This window comes from Larimichthys crocea, chromosome XVII (genome assembly GCF_000972845.2).
Source record: "Larimichthys crocea isolate SSNF chromosome XVII, L_crocea_2.0, whole genome shotgun sequence".
Classification (NCBI taxonomy): domain Eukaryota; kingdom Metazoa; phylum Chordata; class Actinopteri; family Sciaenidae; genus Larimichthys; species Larimichthys crocea.
This window is the reverse complement of record NC_040027.1, coordinates 27,442,951-27,455,671: the sequence shown is the minus strand read 5'-3', so window position 1 is coordinate 27,455,671 and position 12,721 is coordinate 27,442,951. Positions and strand designations below refer to the sequence as shown.

General features: G+C 38.7%; 1 protein-coding gene across 1 annotated transcript in view; it reads right to left on the bottom strand.

Moving 5' to 3' along the window:
• Positions 1–12,721, bottom strand: part of naaladl2 (N-acetylated alpha-linked acidic dipeptidase like 2) — a 504,703-nt gene that overhangs the window by 191,579 nt on the left and 300,403 nt on the right. The window lies entirely within an intron of this gene.

Here is a 12,721-nt window from a genome sequence, read left to right as displayed (position 1 = left end):
AGTACATCTTTGATACTGGAGCTCAGAAAACATGCTGCAAGCTGAAATTGAACCTGTTCAATTTAGCTATTGTGGTTTAAGGATACTAACTACTATTAAAACTTGAAGAAAATATATAAGTAAACCCAATAATAAAACATGAAAAATAAATATTATACTGTAGAATTGGTATATAATGCTGTGTTTTTATAGACATAATGAGAAGACATTTTTAACAAATGTCTTAATGTGGACCCAGGTCTCCTAACTCTTTAGTCCATGAGTCTAATATTTCAATTTGTCTCTGACAAAATACTTTTGTCTATGACTCAGTTGTACGGTGGACTCACTGTGCTAGAAGGTGGACATGGTAAACAGCTCTGCTTAGCATCAGCATGTTAGCATTGTCACTGGTTACGTTAAAGTAAGAACTTTTTTTTTTTAAATACATTTCTGTTCAGTCAGTGTTGTTTCATAACAGACTAAAGAATGTATCACATTATTAATTTATTTATGTATTTGGCAATCAATCCTGGAAACAACGTATTCATTTACTACTGATGCAAACCAAACATTTCCTACATGCTGCAACTGCACATTAAAAACATTTAACTGGTGAAACGCGAGTTGACTTTTATTATGAAGCACTCGCAGGAAATGCAATGTGTGACCATTCTCATTTATCAATAATGCATGTCATTTTATGCCTTCTTTATGACAGTGAATCAGTTTTATGCATTAGACTGCATTTCTTTTACCCAGCTGTATCCATTAAACCAGTAGTTAAAGTGTATAGTATGTAAATAAAATTGCCTTGCCCTGCCTTTCCTCTGACCGTTTTGGGGATCAAACTCAGCCATCATCGTGGAAAGAGTTAACGGGGTAATTTTTAAAATCTGCAGTGTGAACTATTTTAAATGTCACAAAGTGGCACCATTGCTGGCTTCACCGATTATTTCATCTTCACTGAAATCAGTAGAGCTTACATTTCCATCTAATATGTGATTTTTTTTTTTCTTCCTTAAGTATCATGATCAAAGATATATACCACATGTTTGGTTGTCTGGAGAGTCTAATGCAGGCCACTGGAATCAAAGCCAAGAGTCATGATGTACACATGAAAGGATAAGCAACATGTATGTGTTGAGATACGAGGAAAATGTCTGACAGCTGTCATCACTGTCAGTAATCCTCTCCTCCCTTTAGGAAACATTTATGAACTCATTTGTGTGCTGGGTCAGGGGGGCTGTACGTGGTCGTGGTGACAACAAATCCTTGTTGGTTAAAACTGTTTTTTTATTTGGTCAGACTTAAGTGTCTTTCTCTTCCCAAATGAGCTGTGGGGAGTAAGGACCAGAAAGGATGGAAGCAGAGGGAGAAAAGTGGGAATGGAATACAGCTTAATTGGCCAGAAGAGGCAACTGCAGCGAAGATAGTGGGTTTGGTTACTAATTCTGCCTCAATGCTTATTGCCATTCAATCAGCTTACTTCGTGGGGAGGGAAGACTAAACCCCATGAAGGAAAAACAGACTTGTTATAGGCTGCTGAACAGAAAAAGGAGAACGACGGCTCAAGAATGAAATTCAGAGAATATCAAGTATAGAAAATCCCATTTCTTGTTCGTGTATTCATGTCATCTCTGCTTGTCTCATCCTGTCCCAGTGCTCTTCTTTATTCATTACTGGGATGAAGAACCTGAAATTCTTTTTTCTTTTTAAATCGATCGATGTGGACTCGGCCTCTCAAACATGCTTTAACAACAGTGTGATTAGGTTGTTACTTCACTGTCTTTAATATCACTTACTATCACTGTCACTTACACATGCTATTTATCGTCATTATTCTAATTGTTTGTATGTAAATTTTAGAACCTCACAGCACCTAATATACCATTTTAGAAAAAGTCTGATCATACAGATTACAACAAAGAGAATAACTGAAGGTGAAAGTGCAGATTTATATTTACATACAGCACATTTCAAATGTTTCATTATGAGGCTGTGTGGTATGTTAGATCCTTAATTTGTCCATAGAGTTGTTTTTTTTTTACCATATAAATAATTAAGCAATGCCAATTTGTGTGTGTTGTGGTGCCACAATCTCAGGAGGCTTTTAATTTGAAAACAAAAGAAAAGGGACACATTGGAGGCAAAAACTAAAAGTTTTTGTTTCATAAGTTTCATAAAATGACAACTTCCAGATTTCACCAAACTGGGACCAGCTGGGTCTGAGAACAGCTGATGGTGTCCTAATGGGAGCCTTCTCTGTTGTCTTTTTTTTTCTCTTTTTGTTCTTCCCCTAAATGCGTTCTCCCATGAAGGACGACATAATTACTAGGAACACTTTTATTCAAGTGTAATGAGTGCAAGCTGCAACTATACAGAACTATAAGTAATTGCCAGGTTAACCATATGCTATATCATTTTTTTCCTCCTTTTGATATTCAACCTGCTGAAGCAGATTCCTTATAGGCAAACCATCTATTTCCAGCTCTCTCCTGGGCATAGTGAGGCAGTGAGACACAGATGTTCAAATTTCCCACTGGACTCTATTCTTTCACACATGCACATCGAAATGGCACACAGAAACCTTCTTCGGGGCAGAGAAATTGTCTTGAGAACGGCAATAATTATGTCAATGCAATTAAGCAAACACGCTCCACATAATCCACATCTCAATTTGTCACCCTGTTGGATCTAAAAATCAACAGGACCGAGAGGCTCGCCTCTGTAAACGCTATTTACACCATTTCCTCGAGTGAGTCCAAGATGCTTGGGTTGAAGCGCATACATGTGAGAGCTAAAGCGTAGTTAAGAAGAAGAAGTCAATTATGCAAGCATGCAGTGGATGCACACCGCACTCTCTAATTGATAAGCAATTTAAGTCGACAAACGTAAAGTCTGACAGTTAAAACGGGAAAAAAGTGAGAGCATGAAATGAGAGGGAGAATGTGTTTGCACATCTCCTTTGGTAAATGGAGTAAACAAGGAAAAAGAGTGTGGAACTTTGATCACTGGTGTTTCCCATCTCTCTTGCTGCCTTTCTTTGTGTGTCTACAGTACATGTTCCTCTCTCCGCCTCTCCCTCCTGCCGTACGCTGTGATACAGTGTGTGACAATACAAACACCTCATTCTGTCACTGTCGCCGTGCTAACAGGCTCATTGGACTGCCTTGTTATCCAACTCAAACAGTGAGACCCAAAGAATCCACGGCACATTTCCATAATGTTATTGACCGAGTGCCGAGACGCGACGGTGCCTGGAAATATGCGCACACACCCTCCGTGTTATTTGCATGTCTATTACCTCGCAAAAGCCGCCGCTCTCAACATGAGGCAAGGAGAGCCAATTTGAAGCTCTGCTGCACATCCAACATCCCCCCCCCAACCGCCCACACACAACTCCTAACACACCAGAATCACAGCAAAAAAAAAAAAAAAAAAGGAGAGCAAAGCATTTTGGGAGACAGGAAGTAGTATAATGAAGGCCAACTGTGTCCTTTAGTGGGTTAAACAGACACACTTGACATGCATGATGGATCAGCTGTGAAATAGGCTGGAAGGCAAAGTTCAGCAAAGCCAGCCAGTGTGACAGGAATTTCAAACAGGATTTACCTGTCTATCTTTCTCACATGATGTCAGACAGCTCCACTGGTGTTTAGATTGTAAAGGGGAGATAATAGGATCCTGTATGACACAGGTGGCAGATTTCGCTGTTGTGACAGCACAAGAGGATTATACCATAAAGTCTGAGGATGCGAGGGGGATCCCGGTGGCTCAGTGAGCTGAGGGCTGTACGTGATGTGTACTTGCAGCATGATTAAAACCACAGATAAAAGTGTACATTTATAGCTCAGGCTCCTCGGTATTAGAACTTCACTCTTCCATTCGAGCTACAGCAGACGCGCAGCTGGAAATACCTTAAAAATACCTCTGTCACTCTGCAGGTTATGTTCACATAGTTGATAGAAGTTTATTCCATGAAAACTTTTACTTAATACGTACTGGTGACATCATCAGGGTTATTTTCTCTTAGCTTTCAAGTCTGTTCCAAACTTGAAATGTGGATTTAAAGGGCATGGAAGGTTCAAGAGAGTACTTGTCAACCCACATAGGCTGGTGCAGCTATGATGTTTTCGTTCGGTGTAGTTTGGAATGTCTCTTTAAAGGACCGGTGTGTAGGATTTAGTCACAGTGGAGCAGCTTAGTACCTGTTGCAACCCCCTCATTTCACCCTCTCCTTCCTAACGTGAAGAAGGGTGTTTAGTTTGTTCATTCTGGGCTACTCTAGCACATGGTGATTCAACAGGGAGCACTCCGTGGTTGAGGACCTGCAAATATATCATTCTAAGGTAACAAAAAGATAATGATTTTGAATAGACCTTTTGCCGGTGCCCAAGCAATGGACTGAGCTACTGCTGCCCCCCTGGCCACTATAATGACATCAATCAGAAATGCATGCTTTAACCATCCTAAATGCTACCTGCAATAGTTAATAATCAGAGTATGCAGGCAGACTATTCAGATCCAGTTATCACAAGTACAAAGTAGTCTAACCACAGGTTTATACATAGATCTCTACATGTGGCAACAGTGCAGTACGTGCAGCCTTTGATGTTAAAGAAGAAAAACTAAATGCTGGTTTGAATTCTACAACATCCTCTTCTTGTTTTGAACCATGCTGCTCTTTAGCTAGCAGGTCAATCAATAAAGATGGAGATCAAGCCGTGCCATACCATAAAGTGCTTAGCCTCTACTGGGCTCCATAGAGCTGCTCACGGTGAGGCATTTGTCTCCTCGCAGTTATTGAATCTGTCTCATACACAATGTATGAAACTTTAAATTCTGTGATCACCCACTGTTTCAGAAATGTTGGTAGTTGATGGAATAACAACATCGTTTTGGCTTTGATTTCCATCCGATTTTATAACATAACTGTCGTGACCATTGTGAAAGTGTCATCGTTTGGTATCCCTCCCGCAGACCTAATCCATTCCTATCTGCAAGCAGACATTAATAAATCATAAGGAGAAGCTTTCAGAAGCTTTAACCTCCATGCATAATTCAGCCCATGCTGATGCTAATGCTACAGCTGCAAGTCCCACACTCAACTGTTCAGTAGTGTCCCACTAAACAGCCAATTAACTGTAATGAATCCAACAAAGTCCAGCTCTCAGCAGAATGAACAGAGAAAGTACTTTCTCCTGAAAACTGTGTGAGCTAATTCCTGATGAGAACTCACCAAAAGTTTGTTTTCACCTTTAAACAAGATGAGGGGTCAGGCCTAGTGTGGGAGTTTCACTGGAGATCTGTGTGGGCTAAATCAATTTGTGAGCTTGATTTAATTGTCTTTGAATTTTTAAAAATAATTTGGTGTAAAGTTTGGCTTCATGGGATGCTAATTGCCATCCCCGCCTCATGGATTTTTCCATGAAAAACTGTAATTTTATTGATAAAAGAGGAGAGGAGGAATGAGTTGAGTGTCACTAGCTAGGTTTAAGCAGCCTGCAATTAAACATTCCCCCATAAATAATGCAAACCCGACTGCAGCATTTTATGATTGCATGGAGAATTTATTTAATGCAACACAAAGGTTCAAAACCTCTTAAAATAAAGTCAAACAAACTTGTTTTGACATCAAAATGAACCATACTAATATATCTGACCCAGTGTCCTGGAGTTCACCTTGGCAGAAAGAACATATCATCTCTTTTTAAAGGTCCAGTGTGTAAAATGTATTTGTGAAATATGGCAGAAATATTCATCAGTAATAAGTTTGTTGGACCTGAACAACTTCCATGGAGTCATGTTCACCTCAACCTCAATGCATTCTGCTATCTCACTGCTAGATGCTGCTAAATCCATGGACGTTGATGGTAAGCTTGTTGACGTACTGACCTAAATAGTTACTACATCTGGCAGATGTTGAACACGATCATGTATTTTGAGTGGAGTATTTGTTCACCTGATGAATGTAAGTCTAATAATTTTTTTTAGCTCTGTGATTTCTCTACTATGATCACCCACTTAAGTGGCTGCTGAAGGGTTTTTATAGAGTTTCTATCAACTGCTGCAGCCTAAAAACATGTCATGAGAGTACTGAGAGCAAACCAGAAGAGTAAAGTTGTGGCCAGACATCTAAACAATGAGCTGAAACTCAACATGAATCTTGTTAGAACTGAGGAGAGCTGCAGGTTCAGGTCATAACTTAATGAGTGACCCCTTCCACATTTTCACATTGTTTTTATATTACATCTGATCTGAGTATAGCCACATTACATTATCACATGGACACTGTTGCATTTGGCATCTTGTATTTACATACAATACTACTACTACTTCTACTACTACTACTTTAAATGGTGCTTTTTCGGAGCCTGACTGAGGGTCCTGACTGTCGAGCTGTTGTTGAGTGACTCAGCAACTGCCATATGCAGTTTTTGCAGTCATCCCTTCTTGCCAGTCTTTCGGGACATGTTTCTTTGCCTTTATGTCTTCAGGAAACCACCCAATCTCAACATTATAGTTTGGGGATACAGTTTAAAATATGGAAATAATAAACCTGTCAACACACGATTTCATAAAATCCTCAAGACAGTCCCTTCATGTCACTGTGTTATGACAAATCCTCGTTCCCTAAACACTGATATACCACTTATTATGAATTACACCTGGATTACATTTTTATCATCATGACATGGAGATGTTTCAATCTTTCTCTAACCAGAACTTGGTGTTTTAGTTTCTGAATCATAGTTTACTTGTCACAAAGTCTTTTCCAAATATCACACACAGAAGTAAACATTGACATTGGAAGTTGGAAAAAAAAAAAACACTGCCATTGAATGTAAAGTTCTGTCTTTTCTGTAATTCAGAATTTTTCAAAATGATGATGATAGTTCCCAAAAACATGACTGTTCCCTGAACACAGTTGAAGTGATTTAGTATGCATAATGCTAACTTTGTCCTCCAATGTCAATATCCTGAACTTCTTATACTTCCCCAACCACCTTGACCATCCTTCTGCACGTTTTGTATTGTAAAAGAAAAAGATATTTTTAGGACAGGAAAAGTAATATTGCCTGTGAAAATGATTCACACAGAAACTGCATTTCCCTCAAAACCTATTTTGACACCTTTCTAAGTAAGTCTGGGAAACAGGGTTCCTTTTGATAAGAGTAATACCTATTTTGTTCGTCCTTCACCAGTAAGGGAATAATAGCATACAGCGTCTAATCACACATCCTGACATCCAACAGAGGACCAACCATTGCTCCATTGCTGTAGACACATTACCATGGCTATGATTGACCATATAAAGGGGGAAAATAGATGTTTTGTAGCAACCTTGTATTTAAATAAATATGCTAATGACTACATGTTCCATTCATTGACTTCATTTGAATCCAGCAGAGGTTTCTAAATAACCCAAGGGATCCAGTCAAAATACCCACCTGCCAACCAGTTCAAAAATTACCATGGGGAAATTGTTTGAATATTCTCTTTTTGGCTACATCAGACAACCGCTGAGCTAACACAATGGCAGCCATACACACAACCAGTGGTGCATAACATCAAAGACACCACGTACAGGGAGCAATCACATGCTGATGACCAGCAGCTTTCATTTGTTAAACAGAGAGTGTATATGGAAAGAAATCTGTGAAAGACAAACCTCACACATGGTGGCTACATTTAAAGAACAGAGGAAATTGCCTCATCACCAGTGGCAACAACTTGGCAAGAAACAAGGTGTCTGATAAGAAAAAGGTGCCAGAAACAATTATTTTCTCCTCCCTTTCCATGAAGAGAGAACACAGTGTCTATTTCACTCTTGTGTTCTGCTCTCATCAGTCTGGAACATGGGAAGTCTTTCAGGCAGATTGCCCCACTGTTCTGATGGACAGAAACATGTCCAAAATCAGCATCCACACTACTAATGATGCAGCATCCAAAGAGACTCCCTGACACTCTCCATATCTGAATCAATTCGATATCTTATTATTTCACGAAAAAGAATACTATCTGCACTATCTAAAAGTCAAGACTACTTCAAACGTCTTATTCTGACAGTTTAACTCTGACTATAGCACTTCTACTTCAGATTACTTGTCCAACAGCAAATATGTGAAGAATGAATGATGGGAAAACATTTTTATTCAAATAAAATCTAACTTATGCTTGGGAAAAGTTGTCAACATAATTTGTTGTGTTTTCTTGTGGCAACCAAGGCATGCTAGTCATATTTTTGTTTACTTATCATTATTAATACTTTTTTATGTTTAGCCTTAACCCTAACCTTAAGTCATGATTTCTGTATTTCACCATCAAGCCAATCATGACTTATTTGAATAATTAATAACTATTTGTATTCTGTTACATCATTTACAATAGGAACTGTATTTTAAAGTATGCTTTGCCTGATTGTTAAGATTGGTGGAATGGTATGAAGTGAAGCCTGGATGTGATGTATAACATTGTTGGTCAGTGTTCAGTTGTTCTATGGTTATTATTATGGACATTATTCAAGTATCGAAGTTACACAGATGAAGATGTCCCTGTTTGCTCGACCCACTGCCTGAAACTAATTTAATTTAGTAAAAGTCAAGTTATTAGTTAACGCTAAGAGTAACTAGCATTATTAATATTGAGAAGATGTTTTTGGGCTGAATCAAGCTGTTCACCTGTGTTCTCCGAATTAATCTTCAAACCGAGCTTTTATCCACAAAATCAAACGAAACAAAGTTACGGTGAATGTTTTCTCACTCACTCATTTTTAATGTGTCTCCAAGAAGCATGTCTGTTGGCTCCGGTTCAGCTTTATACCAAATGTCGAGACAGCTACAGGGCAAGCTTGAATATCCGAGCTGTGGCATCTCTTCCAAGAATAAATGAATGTTACAGCAGCATGGTGCATATCAGACTAGATGAATGCTGGAGCAACGTGGACTAAACCTGACAGCGAACACCTGCCGATGATATCTAACCAAACACTGTGGGCTCTGCAGGAATCTGCAGATGACTTGATTTTGTTTTTGTTTTTTCATTAATGCAGCGCTACATGTGACATTCACAGTGATGTAAGAAACACATGGAAAACACATGAATACACACACACACACACACACACACACACACACACACATCCAAGAAACACCAGCCGGCTTCCAAACACACACATACACACACTTCTTCCATCTCACTTTTTTATTTATGCATGCAAAAACTGAAAGAAAACAGAGTTCTTCTTGAATGCACACACATGCACACACACACATACACAGGCAACGCACCCTTCCAAAATGACACATATGCACATAAGTAACATACTCCATGACAAGATGTATGTGTGAGATGGCAAAGGCATTGATTTCCTGTGGCTGTCTCAGCAGGCAGCATACGAAAGCACAGCAGTGATACAGGGAACAGTCAAATTAACAAGCTGAGGAAGGAGGAGAGGAAGACAACAAAGTCCACACAATAAACTGAGAGGTGGGGAAGGTCTGGGGAACATTATACGGAGCCCCGGCAAACAGTGGAATTACATTTACTCTAAACAGTTCTTCCGCTGGCAGCATTTCCACTGGGGAGCATTCGTGACAGATTCTTGAGTCTTATTTTTTTTCCCATTGGAAAAAGGGAGTTTCTGTTGACACCACAGAGAACTGAGCATGTCTTAAAGCTCTTAAAACACCAACAGCCTCAAAGGTAGAAACATCTCAAACTTAGCAAAACAGGTGCAACGCAACGGCTTTTCAAAAAGTCTCACAGAACAGCGGGAAGCGTCTCCCGCGTTTCCTGCAACATAAGTGCACATGAAGTGTGGAAAAATGGCCTACATTTCAGTAAATTGAGAGGGATTGTTTTGAACCAGAGTACGTGTGAAGTAAAGGCCCGATCTCATATGACTGAGTCTTCTCTGTATTACCACCTGGAGACGCAGTGATTCTCCCTTTAACACACAAAACAGTGTGTGTCTGTGTGACATGCCAGGCTCTTAACAGCAACATCAGTATCGCACATTTGTAGCAGAGCGCATTCAAGGAGATCTTTTTGTAGAAAATGGATCCATTCTGATTGGAATAATGGAGCTTACTTGTGCTAATGGATCCAATTTCCATTTTGACATTTGACATTCATTTTAAGACTCATTCAAAGTTTAAGATGAAGAAAGGCAGCTGACTCTAAGAAGGGCTGATTCAAGGCTGGTCACAATTAGATCAGGGCTGGCATTAAAAACTCTACTTTATATGTTCATCATACGTGAGACAATATTTTACATGTAATATATTTGCATGAGCACGTGTGGTTTACGAAATATTTTACATGACGTGCATTTAATAGCATCATCTAAACTGTAAAACAACATTTTACATATTCTTTATAGTTACATTTATACATACAGGTGAATACAGGTGAATTTTTAAATGATATCGGTACATGTGTGATTGTGGACATTTCATATTCACTTCACATTTTGTATGATGATTTTAAATATAAAAAACTTAGCAGGTACTTAATTTGTGTAGGTGAAAAAATTTACTTAAGGCCACTCTACTAAATATTTCATTTTTAATATGCCCTATTGAGCTAAATGATAAAATTCTAGAACATTCATACAGTGACGCCGGTGTAAATGTGAGATGTGGATATTTATGTTTTTATATGTAAATGATGACAGTCGGGTTTGTGGTGAAAACACTTTTTTTTCTAAATGTTCATCCTTTCCCATGGACTGCCTTCAATTTAGTTATGTCAATACTGTACAACTAATTCTTGTAATGATGGTTAGTACTGTGAGGCAACACACAGTCTGTGACATAAAATAAAACACTGAAAATAAAACATGCTTCATTAAATTTCAGAGGATTCAGAGGGCGTCAACAAGATATGATTTTCATTAAACCGGATTGCAGATAGTTGGTCGTGTCTCTCATGGGCATTATATTCTGACACTAGGGGAAAAAATCTCCATCTCCAGCACACGTGTAGAAGGAAATATGAACTTGGGAATTATGAAATAATTTGAAGGATAATGATCATGCTGGAAAATGAAAGTGAAACAAAAACAAAATGAACACAATGCCAAAAAAACAACTTCAGAAAGCAATTTGCTATATTTTACTGTCTACTTATTTTGAATTGTTCATGCTATAAGCTATGCTTAGAGATTTATAACATCTGCCCTTTAAGTGGCTCCATTATAAGAAAAATAATTCAATTACACTGAAACAAATGGGAAAATGACTGCTCAGGAATATGGAACAACACATGTATTATTCAGCTGAATGGCTGAAAAGTTAAAGACAGGACATGAAAATTGTCAGCTGCATTGGCATACATGAAAATAGTCATTTATTTATTGGTTGTATATGAAAGCATATGTTTGCGATGCCGGACTGGATGATTTGTAATGAAGCAACAGATTTACAAAGAGATTTTCTTTCTCCATCAGATAATCTGTGTTTGTAGCAACTGACAGCACATACAGTAGATTTACCATCTGTGATGTTCAAATTCTGAGCTGGAGGCGGCAGATTAGAGCAGCTGTAACAACTGCAATAAAACCTACGCAGTATATTCAAGATATAAAAATGGGAGCAAATGTCATATTACTGTTGGTGGATTCTGTTGAATGCACAGATGTAGGCTTGTATGCAAAACCTTTCTGTGACTTTCAAATTTAAGACCTAAAAGTGGGATATATTTTTTTTCTTTTATACAGTCGGAGCAAAAGGTGAAGAGTGATGCTAAAGTTGGACTGTGTTCTATGAGTCCTCTGTGGTTGGGACGACAAACTGAATTGCCAATTGTCAGACCATGCCAATATAGAGGGGTAATTACTATTTTTTATTTATTTATTCTTTTATTGAATGATTAATATCTTTATACATGTATTATAACTTAAGCGTTTAAACGTTAAAGCAGTTTGAAAGCTTAATGGGTAGAACGCGCTCGTACGACATTGTTTCTTCTCATTCATTTCATTGAATATTTTTCAGTAATAATAAAATGGGCTCTCTGGCAGTTGAATAAAGTATGGTTGATATGACTAATGAGGTGTCCTTTCACATCTTCTGTTCCTCTGAGCTGTATTAGCACCGGGGACCTAAGAGCATCACGATTGGTGAGAGACTAGACAGCCAGCATCTGTCTCTCTCTCTCTCTCTCTTCCACTTAAACACACCCCAACCCCCCGACACACATGTGTTAACACACACACACACACACACACACACACACACACACACACTCTTACACATGCTCACACAGCAGTCCAGACATCTGCTGGGGCTCTACTGGGTCTTGCCACTGTGGTACTGGGACTCTTACAAGGACTAAAGATACTTCAGCGGTAATGACACGTCCCTATTGGCCAGACCGGGCAGAAAAACAGGAAGTGGGGACAAGACAAGTGTCGGAGAGGTCATCCATCTTGGGAGGGTGATTTAAATACAGTAGGAAAGAGTCACAGAGATACAGAGAGATATATAACGTCCTTTGCCTGAGGCCAAGGTAGGAAATGTGAGTAAGTTTCAGGTATTGAACAGATTCCAAAGAGAACTGTGTTTGAACTGAGATGTGCTAAAATTAGTAAGCAGCAATGAAATCATATTTTATTAGAGGTTTAAAGACACTTTTAATGCAGCGTAGTGTTTGTTTCTAACATTATGGAGCGTAGACTCATTTCATGGGGTAAATCGTATCAGGTAAGGGAGTTAGAACTGTAACTGTAACGGAT